General features: G+C 38.0%; 1 pseudogene; it reads right to left on the reverse strand.

The window, feature by feature from the left end:
- Positions 1-3,108: 3,108 nt before the first annotated feature.
- LOC121431382 lies at positions 3,109-8,967 on the reverse strand (annotated as a pseudogene).
- Between the last annotated feature and the right edge of the window lie 4,072 nt (positions 8,968-13,039).

Genomic DNA, 13,039 nt, shown 5'->3' on the forward strand with positions numbered 1-13,039 from the left:
TTTGAATTACTGATATCACTAATTCGAATTACTGATATCACTAATTCGATTTAGTGATATCACTAATTCGATTTAGTGATATCACCAAATCGAATTAGTGATATCACTAATTCCCATATGTTTTTCACACAAATCCCTTTTTTGATATCAAGAAATAGAATTCGTGATATCACTAAATCGAATTAGTGATATCACAAATTCGAATTTGTGATATCACTAAATGAATTTGTGATATCAAAAATTCGAATTAGTGATATCAGGAATTGAATTTGTGATATCACGAATTCTATTTCGTGATATCAAAAAAGGGGTTTGTGTAGTAAATGAATAGAAATTAGTGATATCACTAATTCGAATTTGTGATATCACAAAATGAATTTGTGATATCACTAAATCGAATTAGTGATATCACCAAATCGAATTAGTGATATCACTAAATCGAATATGTGATATCACTAATTCCAATTTTCGATATCACAAATTCATTTAGTGATATCACTAATACGATTTTGTGATATCATTAATTCGACTTAGTGATATCACTAATTCGAATTAGTGATATCACAAAATCGAATTTGTGATATCACAAAATGTACAAACATTTAAACATTGATTTTACGCAGAATTTCACTTTTGTTTTCGAGCATTAGTATTGTGCTCAAATTCGTTTTGTAATTGTGACTTAATTTAGCGCTCGAATTCACTTGGTAATTTTTTACTTTACTTTCTTTTGGCCGACAATCACATATATGGCAAGCCGTATTGATATATATTGTGATTTTGTGATATCACGAATTCGAATTACTGATATCACTAATTCGAATTACTGATATCACTAATTCGATTAAGTGATATCACTAATTCGATTTAGTGATATCACCAAATCGAATTAGTGATATCACTAATTCCCATATGTTTTTCACACAAATCCCTTTTTTGATATCAAGAAATAGAATTTGTGATATCACTAAATCGAATTAGTGATATCACTAAATCGAATTAGTGATATCACTAATTCGATTTAGTGATATCACTAAATCGAATTAGTGATATCACTAAATCGAATTAGTGATATCAGTAATTCGAATTAGTGATATCAGTAATTCAAATTCGTGATATCACAAAATCACAATATATATCAATACGGCTTGCCATACGGTCGCCGAAGTTTTTAGGTCGGACTCAGCGAGCGATCGTTAAGTTACCAAATGATTAGCACAAGTGGAGGTGCCGTGGCCGGGTGGTCTAAGGCGCCTGGCTATACATGAAAAAGTCCGGGGTTCGATCCCCGGCCGCAGCAGCTATGCCCGTGAGCAAGGCATTTAATCTACAATGCTCTTTTTTCCTGCTTTCCAATAAATGGAAATGCTATATGCATTAATGGTAACTAGGTGTGAACTTGTTAAAAAAAACAAAAAACAATGAAATACTTTCACACTATGGTTTCATCGGTCGCTGGGTACGTTCGGTCTCTGCGATCGTACCATGCGACCATACCCTGGTGTAAAAGCAGTATTAGAGTCGCACTTATATGCCGATGCGTACATGATGTGTAACACGTAATCTTATTGATCAATAAGATATTGGTCAAAGTAGTGCGCGTCCTCTTTGACGTGATCTAGCTGAACAATGTGGTAATCTGGTATACCTTAAGTAAACAAGTATTTAAGTGTGACTTTAAGTCATACTTAAATCTTTTTGAAACACCCTCGTTTGACCAATAATTTTCTATTTACTTGATTAGTTTGGGACCTATCTTACGACGCCACAATTATGCCGATCGATGGCATCCAACTCTAATCTCTCCTTCAAACCAAACCAGGCTGATGCTATAATTGCAATCACCCTTCTTGAGAATTGTTTAGCTCGTGGCTGGATAGTCATTAACTGAAATTGAATCCCTCCAAAACTGAGTTCCTTCTATTTGGTTCAAGGGCTCAACTTAATAAGGTCAAGTTGTCATCCGTCTCTTTTTCGAGATGTACCATTAATGTGTCCCAGACGTGTCGTAACATAGGGGTCATGTTAGATTGTGGAATGTCTACGTCAAATCAAATAACCAACATCTGTAGATCTGTAAGGTATCAACTCCGCAATATTGGGATCATCAGAAAATATTTGTCAAAATCTGCTCCTGAAAAATTATGTCATGCACCGATTTCCTCAAGACTTGATTTCGGGAATGCCTTGCTTTACAATTTACCCAACACCCAGTTGCCTAAACTCCCAAAGCTCCAGAACGCTGCAGCATGTTTGGTCACCCTATCTTAAAAAAAAACATGTCCATGTCACAACCATTCTGAAATCTCTTCATTGATTAAAGGTCACATCATCTTCAAAATCATTCTCCTTGTATTCCATGCAATAAACGGCTGCTCCACAGTACAATATTAATCTAATAAAATATACACTCCTGTCAGGTCCACACATGTATCCAACTCTGGTTCTCTAGTTATTCCCAAATCCGTTAAGACGGGGGGGGGGGTCGGGATTTTGCTCACGCTGGCCCTGTTCTCTGGAATGAACTGGTAATCGGTGAATGCACTTTCCATTGACACATTTAAACGTTACCTTAAGACTCGTCTATTCAATGCTTCCTACTCTTAGTTGTTCCTAAATCTATTACTATTATATGTGTTCTTTTCTCTTTCTTCTTTCTTTCACTGCGCCTTGGGCACTCTGCCGAGTGGTTTTGGCGCATTACAAATCACATAATTTTTTTAGTATTATTGTGTTTGACAGGCATTGTCAATATATGTTGTAGAATCAGTTCCCGGATCCCACAAGCATGATAAGTGTCGCGACACGATGCTAAAAATATGCAAACCATATCCACGTAATATGTTTTAACCTTAACCTATCGCACAGGACCGTCAGGACGGTCTCTAGGCTAGCATAATATTGAATGACCTCAAGAATATCCCATGATCTAAAAGACGAAGGCAATAGGTATTACAGCGACTATGAACAAAATTTTGATGATTGCGGTGTGCAACACTTCTTATATTTCCTCTAAGAAAACAAGTTCATTTCCATCAGAACTTTCAAAGTTGATATTAACTTCAGGAGACATGTCAGCACATTCCATCCTAATTTTATTAGTTTGAGGTGCAATGGATACCTCATCAAGGTCTCCTTCTTCAGAGTTCTTTTGTCCAGTCGATTCTTTCAATGATAATTTCACGTTACCTTGTGCTACCCTTCCATCTGTTCTTTTCTGATTTGCTTGTTTCACCGCAATGGCTTTCTTGGCAAACTTGACTTTGGCATTGCTTCTATTCCTGGACGCTCTGAGTCTCGCGTTCCAGACCCCGGCCTGTCGCATCCAAATGCGATGAAACAGTCTAGTCTTGCTCTCAGCCACAAGGGTGCAGAAGAGAGTGGAATTTTCGCTAGGACGAAACTCAGTATGCTTAAAGATGCCATGCGAACGTACGTATTCTTCCCCAGCACATTCTCGAAAGACATCCTCTTTTCTTTTACGGAAAGTGGCTAGGTCCCTCAAGAATTCTGGACCGTAGTCTTTGATCTTCTTCCAGAGAGTAGCGTTGAATCGTTCATAGAGAATGGTATCCGCGCGGCTCCATTCGCGAATACTCTGGCGCGTTGTTTGATTGATATCCACTCGGCTTGGACGCTGGTTCTTCGATATGTAAACGATGTCATCAAACGACCAACAAAGCATTTTCTTAAGAAGGACCAAAGACTCGTCGAAGTATTCGCTGATCAGGACAAGGTCCAGTTCCTTAACAAGGTTGTCAACAGTCCGGTTGACCATTGTTTCATCTGCGTGATATTTTGAATCTAACCCAAGATCAAAGATCTGATTGTTTCGAGCGTAGTACCATCTAAGCCCGCGGGTGGTGTCCCACGGAAGTGTCTTTAGTCGCCGCCTGTAGTATCCCGGCCGACGCATGAACTCCTCAATCTCATGGCCCTTTACACGACAGCGAGTAGCAGGGGAGAAACTGTCAGTGAACCGGAAGTGGTTAAATGCAGATTCGAAGTGTGCACTTGGTTCACGGATAATAGTGATATACTTTGTTTGCGGAAGCATGAAGTAGTCCATTGCAGATCGATTGTACCGCAAATGAACAGCTATCATGTTGTATTTGAAGTGAGAGAAATCATTGGCCGCTACACGAAGGGGTGGAAGAAAGAAATATCTTGGACTGTGCTTGGTGACCGGGATGTATACAAAATGCCCATTGGTTGGACTGACCTTGTTCATGACAAAGGAAAGTTTGTTGAGTAGACCGTATCGGTTGATCACCGTTTGAAGCGTCGTCGATGCGGTCTTATGAGTTTTTATGTAAGCTACATTACCCTGAGGGTGACAAGAACCGTCCCCACGACGTGACGCCTTAGACGTCAACTTAAAAATCTCTTCTTTCCGTCGTTGCTTCTTCTTCACCTCTAACTGATGACGAACGCGGCGGATGTCCTCCTGTCTTTCAAGAACCTTCTTGCCGGTTTCTTCGCGTATCCGAATCGAATCATTTCCTCGAGAATGGTTGGACGTCTTTGGTACAAAATCCAAGATAGTATTGTGCTTACTCTTCCCTAACAAGCTTTTGTGAACCCAAGATATATTACTGGATATATATTTGTTGGGCCCGAGTCCTTTGGAATATCTCCCTGGTCCATTTTTTGCACTGTGCCTGCTGGATGACTTGACTCCAGATGCCACAGGATCGATCCGTAATCTGCAATGGGAAACCAAGAGTGTGAGGAAAACAGAAATAAAATATAAATGAAGATTTAGTAGCAATGAGCAGAATCGAAGATCTGGATCCTGTCTTTAAAAAGAGTTAGGCCTACGATTGATTAGATCAACTTGATCTGTATGGAAATCCATCATCAATTGGCATTTTTTTTTGTAAAATGCCCTTTATAAACAAACAGGTCAATACTTATCGTCACGAAAACGATATATATATAATCTAGAAAGCTTTGAACAAACATACATTGTAGCTGTTGACGATGCTGCGTTTCCATTACTGTGGTTGATTGGGTCTATCGCAACTCTTTGTAAGATGGGGAGCAGGATTTCTTAATATCATCGATCAAACATTATGCATTTCTTTTGGCATGTAACTTTGGATCAGATGCGTTTTGTAGGTAACCGAGAGGGATTCAATTAGATAAATCAAATCAATATTGTCTTTTCAAGACAACCGAGTCATGGAGATCGGATAAAGGGAAAATCAAGATCTCAAAATCAACCCAAACCTTGCCTATAAACCTGGCCTGCTCGCCAACCTTTTATTTCAAAGCTTTAATACTTTTTTATCAGTTCAATCATTATTGTAAATTGTTGTTAGAGTAGGAAACACTAAAATTGTTTTTAATTACGAATACTTTCACTCAGCGGACAGAAGTAATCAATACCTACTATCGATTTCAAATTACACGAAAATTTAAGATGACGAAGCACATGATTTATACAAGAAAGTGATCTTACTTGGCGGCATCAATGTGATCTGTGACACGCGCCCTCTTCGGTGAGAGTAGTGACAAAGAAGCGAGGACGATGAGTAATAAAGTAAGGGAGAATGCTCCACATTTAAGGAGAACCTATAGAAATGATAAACAAATGATGGAGATTGAAAGCAGGGATGCTAATGAGGAAAAAAGGGAGAGGAGTAAGAAGACCAAAGTGGTATTAGTTACTTAGTTAGTTAGTTACTTGAACCTGGGTTACACCGGAACCGCAGCCGCTGCGAATCCATCCGAACACACGAGACAATATTGATGAAACACCCCCCCCCCCCCCCCCGGAGTAGCTGTTCTCCCTACGCTAATGCAAAAAAAGACATCGGGAGGGATTCAGGAACATTCGCGGAGAAATTCGGCTAGTTTTGAAACGTTCGAAACCAGCCAAATACCCTCCAAAATACTTCCGAAAGTGGCCACAACAAATTCATTCGGGCTACATTCGGGAATCTGGATGTATTCAGATGACATTCGGTTGGATTAGGAGATGCATTCGGAGTATTCTGTGCAGATTAGGACCTATTTGTATCATTCGGAAAGTAACGGTCTGAGCTCGGCGCACATGGCTAGATTCGTTCCGATTTGGGTCAACATTTGGGTCATCATTCGGCTGTAATCGGAGCAATCGGGCCAACATTCAGATAGATTCTGGTCACTTTGTCTCGATTTTTGCCCCTATTCGGGTGGAATTCGGCTTTATTCTGGATGGTCAAAATTGATTCGGGTCAATTATTGGTATGTCTGCACTAATCCGGGACCTATTCGGGGCCCATATATATTCGGAGAGCTCCCCGAATCAGTGACGACTAGGTTCCGAATCTACAGAATCAGAACCAGGCCATATTTCGACAGAATCAGTTTGATTTATTCGGGAGAATTCGGTTTTGGTTTAGTTTCTTACTTACTTACTTTACTTACCAACTTCCTTATGGTTAGTTACTTAATTGGTTACAACAAGTAAGTTATTTCAATTAGTTTGTTAGAATCAAGTTACTTCCTTATAATAATTAGGAACTTAACTACTACCTACCTATTTGCCTACTAACAAACTTGCTTACTTACTTGCTTAAGTACTTCCCTAACTTAATTAGAAATCATATGGTAGTGAGTGAAAATGAAAAAAGCTGAACTTATATGAAATTTCTTTCACATTTACAAATGAGAGTTAGAAGTATGTGAGAGAGAGAGGGGGGGGGAAGTAGAGAGAAGGGAGAGTGGGGGGGGGGGCAGGTAGAGAGTAACACATTGTGAATTTCACAGGAAGGATAGAACCTATACCATGGACGGAAATGTACGTAGCATTCAAAGACTACACAGCAAAAACTGTGGTGTTAACCGGTGTACATAGAGGACCACACCACTCATTTTACACCGGTGTTAAATTGGTGGTTTTAGTTATAACACCTTTGGTTGTTACATTTACAACCTCTTTGGTGTTATGTTCAATCTCTAGGGTGACATTTTAACACCTCAGGGTGTGTCCTCTATTAACACCAATTGGTGTCAGTTACACCACAGTTTTTACAGTGTATGAATATGAAATATACTAAAGACCTACACTAGTTTTCTAATTTGCACTGCATGTGAATTGAATTTGTTCTTACGTTGTATACTGGTTTGTGAAATCAAATTAAACTTTGATAAGTCATAGCCTGCTTACATTATAGCAGATTTTGTTAGCACTGTGTTTGTTTCGTTCAAATCAAGTCTTTGTTTGAGTGGACTTGCCCTTAACGCGACGGCATGTTGATCGACTTACCCTTTTCCCAATGCGCATCATGGCCATTTGTTCCGATCATCATCGTACGATGAAATGAATTCTGGAACAAAAAGAAGAAAGACAGAAAGCTAATCAGTGGCGTACCAAGGATTTTCCGAAGGGGGGGGGGGCAAATTCGTCCGCCAAAAAAATTGACAAGCACTTGTGGCTCGTCAGGGATCAGTTGTAACTCGTCAGGGGCAACCCTTGCATGGGTTGTGACTCGCCAAGGGGGGGGGCAGTCTGCCCCCTCTGCCCCCCCGTAGGTACGCTAATGAAGCTAATTGATAATCATGTTTGGAGGAACAGGCCAATTTTACAATGAACGGGTTTAAAATTTCTTCACAATTATGCATGATTATAAAAACCAATTAAACCAATTATGCTATCATACTTCACAAGCCCAGGGAGTAATATGCAATCGATTTGTTGCCAATCAATCAATCAACATTTTTTGTGATCCAAGTTAAAAAAAATCGTGACAAAAAAAACTTTTAGTGAAGAGGAAAATAGAGAAAAAAATGATTAAATACTAGTGTCATCGAAATCAGTTCTGAAATGGAGTTACACATGCATCTCTCAATGTTCTGTGCAAAAAAAACAATCATGTACCCTCATGGTAGACAATGGAAAACCTAAACTTGACACAACAGTACACAGGTCATGTTTTGTTGAGTTCACCAAACGAGAAAGGGAAAAGCAGCATCATTCAGATATCATTATGATCATGAAGGAAATATTAAACACTGTGCATGTGTAATGGAGACTAGTTAGACTAGAAGCAACGTTGCCAATTATGAGAACAATAGACTGTTTAAAACTTCAATGGGTTTTTTTCTTTTCGTAATCAATCATGCCGTCATGAAAAATGTGGGTATATAGAAATCATAATTTTATGGTTGATATTGTAGAAGCAATTTCCTTTAAAAAACATATGAGAATAACGATTGGGATAAATAGTTACACAATTACAATAGTTATTCCATAAATGGAAATTTTCTTGGAAAATTGAAAATATAATTGCAAAATTATTGATAAACGTCCCAATTTGCAATCACAGTAAACGTGAACTTGTTTATTGCGTGATGTAGCCCCCGTCTTATGATTGATTTTCAGGTTAGCCTATACATGTATTTAGGCTAGAGATTAATGCTACAGACTTCTCAATCGTCAATAATGCGATCACCCCTATCCTTTGCCCCGCCGGATTCATGTGCCACACCCTGGGTGCCACATCCCATCAAAACAATATTACATTACCATTATTGAAATAAATATTGTATCGACATAATATCAAAGTATATTAGAAGTCATGAAAGACATATTGAAAACAAACTAATATCCGTGGAGAATGGTTAAACTCGATCGAGGTATACTGTTGAGTGTTGTTTCAGAAACGTGGAAAATATAATTGATAAAACACCACATCGTTCGAACAGCTGTATAGACGGGGAAAGAAAAACAAGAGTTTATATTCCTATATCCCAGCCTATATCAATAATCCATATAGTTCAGGCAGAATATTATGCACGCAAGGAAAGATGAATACGAAGTTACAAAAATAAATTAATACTACCTTACCTGCTATCATATGATATGTATGGCCGGATCATAATTCATAACCTATACCGCAGTGGAAGTCTGACATCTGAATTGCAGACATGTTGAGGTCACTCTCAATGAACCCTGTGTGGCGATGAAACCGGAATAGATCCACATGCAGAACATGGAAGTTGGAAAGCCTGTAAGTTTGACCAGGAAATTGCGAGAGAGGAAACTCCTTGGTCCATGATTATCATCAGAGGATAATTCCCTGGTATATGATGCACTGCGCCGTTGGCTAACTACACGAGCGTTGGTCTGAACATGGACCTTCCATGCAGGTCCATGATGGTTTGAATGATGATGATGATGGATGGATGCATTTCTGCGTGTTCAGCGATTCGGGCAGCATCCTCTATCTAGTAGTCTACAACATACAGACACTAATTCATTCCCTATTGAAGGGTTTCATTTTTTATAATGTATCATTCAATTGGCGCGACCGTCAATAAAAATTAATTGCAATAAATTCCAGGAGAGAAAAATGTCCAACTCCGAGATAGCTGCTTCTAATCTAAATCCATTGTTAAATTAAAGGACAGGTCCACCCCGACACTAAAGTTGATTTGAATAAAAAGAGAAAAAATCCAACAATCATAACACTGAAAATTGCATCAAATTTAAATTTTCGCTTAATTTCACACAACAGTTATATGCACGTCCTGGCCAGTATGCAAATGAGGGGCCTGGTGACATCACGCACTCACTACTTCTTTTGTATTTTATTATCTGAAATATGAAATATTCTGATTTTCTCACCATGTCATTTTAAATCGAGCTTTATTCCTCCCTGAACATTGTTTAACATTATGTAGTTCAGTCAAGTTTTATAATATTGTCAATTCTGTATGAATTGAAATATTGTATAATTCAAACAATAAAAAACAAAAGAAATAGTGAGTGATGGACATGGACATCACATAGACATCATAGACTCTCGCATTTTGCATATCACTGAGTTATACATACAACTGTTTTGAGAAAAATACGTGACACTTGAAAATGTCACAACTTTCTTATTTTCCATCCGATTTTGATGAAGTTTTCAGTGTTGTGCTTTTAAGATTTTTCTCTATTTATTCAAATCGACATTTTTCTGGGGTGGACTTGTCCTTTAACTTTGTCTGGGCCCTGTCTAACAAAGAGTTGCAATTGATCTGATCAACAGCAACAACCGAAAGCCATCCACACCAACATCTAAAAATGCATGCTTGGGATGCTTGTTCAAAATCTTTTGTAGAGATAATGATACTAGTTCATACATTCTTTTTTATCTTGACAATTTGATTTACTCCTCTTTGTATTCAACCGAGGACTCTTTGCAAAATTTTGGAAGGAAAATGCATGATATTGATGGATTTCCATAGTTGAGGTTGATCGGATCGTTCGCAGCTCTTTGCTAGACCAATAACGGTGAGTGCATGCGTCATCATCAGTGCCCTTATCCTCGATCTGATCCAGGTCCCCAATCTCAGAGGACCTTCACCTCGTTGTTGGTCTTTTGATTTATACTAGAATGAGAATTCTAGGAAATTTTTTTTTTCTTCGCAGTCAGTCCTCACAGCACCACTAGCATGACTAGAGAGTATCATCCACAGTGACTGGCATGCAGGTAGGGGGCGGCCTAGGGGCAATAGACAAAAAAGTAATAAAAATCATGACGAGAAGATAAAAATAAGAGGCTGAATGGATAATATGATACTTTCTGAATATCATATCTGATTATCACAGCTTTCATATAACAACGTGTTGGCTCAATTGGTAGCCCGTCCGTCACCGGGGGACCGTTTCATCAACATGTCTGTCCGACAAGTTGTTAGATCTGACATCTTTCCTTGATTCTGATTGGCTGAGAGGCACTGTTTCTATAGTAACAGTCGGATGAAATGAGACTTGTCCGACAAGTCCTTTCATAAAACGCTCCCCGTGGGAGGTCGGGAGTCCAAACCCCGGCGCGTCAGACCGTTGCTGCATATGGCGTTCAAGCAACTGGGATAGAGCCGCCTCGTCGATCTGGGGCCTGTTGCATGAAATGGTCTTTCGTAGAACCGTTCTACGTAAGAACGAGATATCGCTCAACTGTTTCACAAAGCCGATTTGGGCGATACGAAGAATGGTCCTTGGAAAGACACCTCCAGACATGTCCTACGTTGGCATGATCTTCTTTGCACACAGCCCGCCACCGTCGGCAATGAGAGAAAATGCAGTTACGGCAAGCCACACTGACATATCACCTGTAAACATATTTTTTAGGGGGTTGATGCGTTTTATCTGGGATGGCGCCAAGTTATTTTTTTTACATGGGGGATAGTTGTCATCACTTTTCATGTCGACAAGACGACCATAACGGAAGTCATTTTAACTTCTCTGAGGGTAATGTAAGCCCAAATATTTTCAAAATATGTTTTCTTTTATTCTCCCTATACGTCCTATCCCCACCCCTTTTCCATTAAAAAATAAATAAACTTGAACTATGAAATGGGCTGCACTCCCTCTCTGACTCCTTATGCTTTCTCAATATAGATAATTAAACAACATGAAAACAAATTTCTTAAAAAGTAATTGATGTAAGTAAAAAACGTGTTAATAACGTTCAGCGAAAAAAAGACACAAAACTAAGATGTTAAACATGCTAAATCATTTATTTTTATTCATTTTCATTATAATTATTATTTTTGATGAGCTTGATTATAATCAATGGAAATTAATTCTTGAATGGATTTGGGATAACTTGAGATGTAACAAAACAAAGATCTGCAGAAATAGCTAATAGAATTTAAGATACAGATTAGGCCCATAGCTTACGAATCCATCACAATCATATAAATGAAGATAAGTTCAAAAAGAAAAGATTATGAAAAGTCCATATGAAGAGGCGCATTTCAAATCGCAGGGTAGGCCCTAAAAGAATCACGTTAGTCATATATATTTTGTATATTCTTAAACCTTATATTCTTATATAAATTTCCATTAATTCAGTGATCAACTTTAAATATGACCAACGTTTATGATCGTTTTATTTTTTGCATTATTTCCGGTTAACGGTAGTTTTTCCATTGCGGATTACACAGCTTTTTCTATGCTTTAATTATTATTGCATAGCTACTTTATTCACTTGGCCATGTTTGCAGCAATTTATATATTTTCCTTGTCTTCGGATACTCATCATGCAACTGAGGTATATTTATACTCTAAACACTCACATTTGTATTTCTTGCGTTATATCTAACAAATAAAATAAATAAATTACATATTTCACACGCAGCCTCTCATATTTTCCTTTTTAGTCTCATACAATCAGACACTGTTGATTTTGTCTACACCATTCAAACCCTATTTTTACCTCAACAAATAACATATTAACGCATAATTTGCAAAATTGTCATCATATATAAGTATTCTATAAAATAAAGAATATTGAACTACTAAAATGTCCAAATTACTAAGTTAAATCAATTTTTATATCGGACAAGGGTCTCTTTCGTTGAAATATCAATGAAAGGTGTCTTTAAAAGGACATCGTGTTCTAAATAAGGGAAATAATGAAAATTTCGATTTTATTCAGTTATGTTTGTGAATCTTTAAAGTTTTTTTCTCTTTTTACCTCATAAAGTAAGCTCCATACATCAATTCTACAATCAGTAATAAATAAAACATCATTTGATCTCTTTTTATTGAAATAAATTATTTTAAGAAAACTCGTCATTCCGAAATAAAAGGTTCAGGTGACGATGAAGACTAAATATTTTTCCGATACTATCGATATAAAACGATGTCGCGGACTTGGAAGACAAAATTGCCTTCGTGAAACGGAAAGCGCTGATTTGTCGCCAATCTTCCTATCTCGGAAGAATGGTCCTAGGACGTTCCTACGTATCGCTCATCTCGTCATGCAACAGACCCCTGGCGATGCACAGCGGCTGCAGGACCCACGATAAGTTTGGGCACATTGAATTTTCGAAGTATTTCTTTTCATGTCATTTCGAACAATACAATATGGATTTTCATTTTGGACTTTTGTTTAAATTAGAGTTTATAAAGTGTGCCACATGTGCTAAGTTTGTCGACCTCGAATCTCATTCCCCCCTTTTTTTTTGGGGGGGGGTGCGCTCATGACATCAGTCGGCTTTGTCATCAGAAGTTATTATTCTTCAAATTATTCCAGATTTTGAATGTTTTATT

This window comes from Lytechinus variegatus, chromosome 17, assembly GCF_018143015.1.
Source record: "Lytechinus variegatus isolate NC3 chromosome 17, Lvar_3.0, whole genome shotgun sequence".
In the NCBI taxonomy this organism is placed as follows: Eukaryota; Metazoa; Echinodermata; class Echinoidea; order Temnopleuroida; family Toxopneustidae; genus Lytechinus; species Lytechinus variegatus.